Source organism: Pongo pygmaeus, chromosome X (assembly GCF_028885625.2).
Source record: "Pongo pygmaeus isolate AG05252 chromosome X, NHGRI_mPonPyg2-v2.0_pri, whole genome shotgun sequence".
Classification (NCBI taxonomy): Eukaryota; Metazoa; Chordata; class Mammalia; order Primates; family Hominidae; genus Pongo; species Pongo pygmaeus.
The window spans coordinates 4,294,637-4,296,829 of NC_072396.2; the positions used below are offsets into that span (position 1 = coordinate 4,294,637).

General features: G+C 39.3%; 1 pseudogene; it reads left to right on the forward strand.

The window, feature by feature from the left end:
• The first annotated feature begins 1,411 nt into the window (after nt 1-1,411).
• Nucleotides 1,412-1,917, forward strand: LOC129025433 (large ribosomal subunit protein eL24-like; annotated as a pseudogene).
• The last annotated feature ends 276 nt before the right edge of the window (nt 1,918-2,193 follow it).

Consider the following 2,193-nt stretch of genomic DNA (forward strand, 5'->3'; position numbering starts at 1 on the left):
TGTCTTCCAAACATACATAAACCTCAAATGTCCTATAGGAGATCGATTTGAAAGCTGTTGATAACTGAGATGGTTTATATTCTTTATTTCCTAAGTCACTATAATTTTATAATGCTGATAAAATCTGCCTAACAGAGAAAAATAAGTTCTGTGAATGTGCCTCTGCATATCCAACACAGAAGTCAGTTTCCCTGTCCAGGACAAAATAGGAATCACAGAAACGGAGAAATTAAAATGTTTGGAAATCAAATTAGCATTACATATTCCTTGGTAAAATTGTGTCTACAAATATACACCAACACGGAATCACTAGTTATTTCTCTGTGACACACTGCCCTGAAACTTAGTGGCTAAAAAAAACAACTACTCATTGTTTAGCACAAGAGTGTCTCTGGTTTTGTAATTTGGACTGGGCTCAGCTGGGTGGCTCTTCTTTTCTTGCCTGGGCTCCCTCATGTATCTGTGGTCAGTTCGCAGGTTGGCTGGGGGCTGGAGGGTCTAGGACAGACTCAGGCAAGGTGACACATTTCAGTTCCTAGTGATTTGAATGAACTCCAGTAGTTTGGCTCTGATTTGTATACGTGGGACTTGGGCCGAGGTCCAAGAACTGAAACATGAAAGACCTTGTGAAGCCCAGGTTTAAAACTGTCATGCTATCCCTTCCACTGCATGCTGTTGACTAAAGAAAGACAATGCAGATTCACGGAGAGGGCTAATGCACTTCACTTGTTAACGGGAGGAGTGACAAAGTCGTCTTACATAGGGTGTGGACAGGGAGGGGCTATGGCAGGTGGCTAGTTTGCAATGAACCACAAATAGTAAAACATACTATTGTTGAGCTCTCTAAAAGTATACTATATTTCATCTAAAAAAATAAACAATCTAAGAGTAGTGTTGAAATCTCTCTAGAAAAGACCTTATAGCTAGATTTTTAGGCTTTCATATTGATTATGATGATATCAAAAAATTAAACTATTGGATTAACTTGGAAATTAACAAACAAAGCGCAGTATAGCTTTTTTAATGGTGCACTTCCATTATTCATTATATAAAGTATTTAAATCCAGGAACAGATAGTAGAGATTGTCAAACAGAAGCACTTTAATTGAGAGCCATACAGATGTGTCACTAAAGTATCACTTAACTCTAGCCCTTTAATAATGCACACTTACGTTTTTAAGGGAAAAGAGTGAAATAAAATAGAGCACGTAACTTTCATATAAGGAGAGGGGGAATATAGAAATAGATTTTAACTCAATCAATTCAAGAGTAGGCAGCAAAGAAGAAAATGAAGAGCGTTTGGTAAATGGAAAACACAAAATAAGCAGGAGAAAATAAGATCCAATATATCAGATATAAGAATAAATGGAGTTCTTTTTGTCATCTTTTCTCCTCCCTTGGAGCTGCTGCCATGAATGTTGAGGTTTGCAGTTTCAGAGGGTACAGGATGTACCCCGGACACGGGAGGCGCCATGCCAGGACCAATGACGGGAAGGTTTTCCAGTGTCTTAATGCAAAATGCGAGTTGGCGTTCCTTTCCAAGAGGAATTCTTGGCAGGTAAACTGGACTGTCCTCTACAGAAGGAAGCACAAAAAAGGACAATTGGAAGAAATTCAACAGAAAAGAACCTGCTGAGCAAATTGCAGAGGGCCCTTACTGGTGCAATCTTTTGCTGACATAATGGCCAAGAGGAATGAGAAACTTGACATTAGAAAGGCTCAATGAGAACAAGCTATCAGGGCTCATAAAGAAGCAAAAAAGGCTAAGCAAGCAGCTAAAAAGACTGCAATGGGTGCTGCTAAGACACCTATTAGGTTGGTGCAAAAGTAATTGCGTTTTTGCCAAAGGCAGCACCTAGGCAGACAATTGCGAAGCCTGTGGAAGTTTCAGCTCTCCAAGTTGGTGGAAAACGCTAAGCCGACAGATCAGATTTTAAAGTAAAGATTAGACTATAACTCTAGGTTGTGCTGGAGATTTTATTCTCATAATAGGCATGTTGGGCCTTACATGGTCATAGGTGAACTAATAAAGTTAAGAATGTAAGAGGCAGGTATTTTATTAAAAAGTCTATTTGCTTAGCTGGGGTGTGTCGGGCACATTACAAAAACTTCTTTGTCTTAACTTTTTGGTTACATGGCTGTAAGTACTAGGATGTTACATGGATTTGCCTGGCTCGGTGACAAATGCCTGTA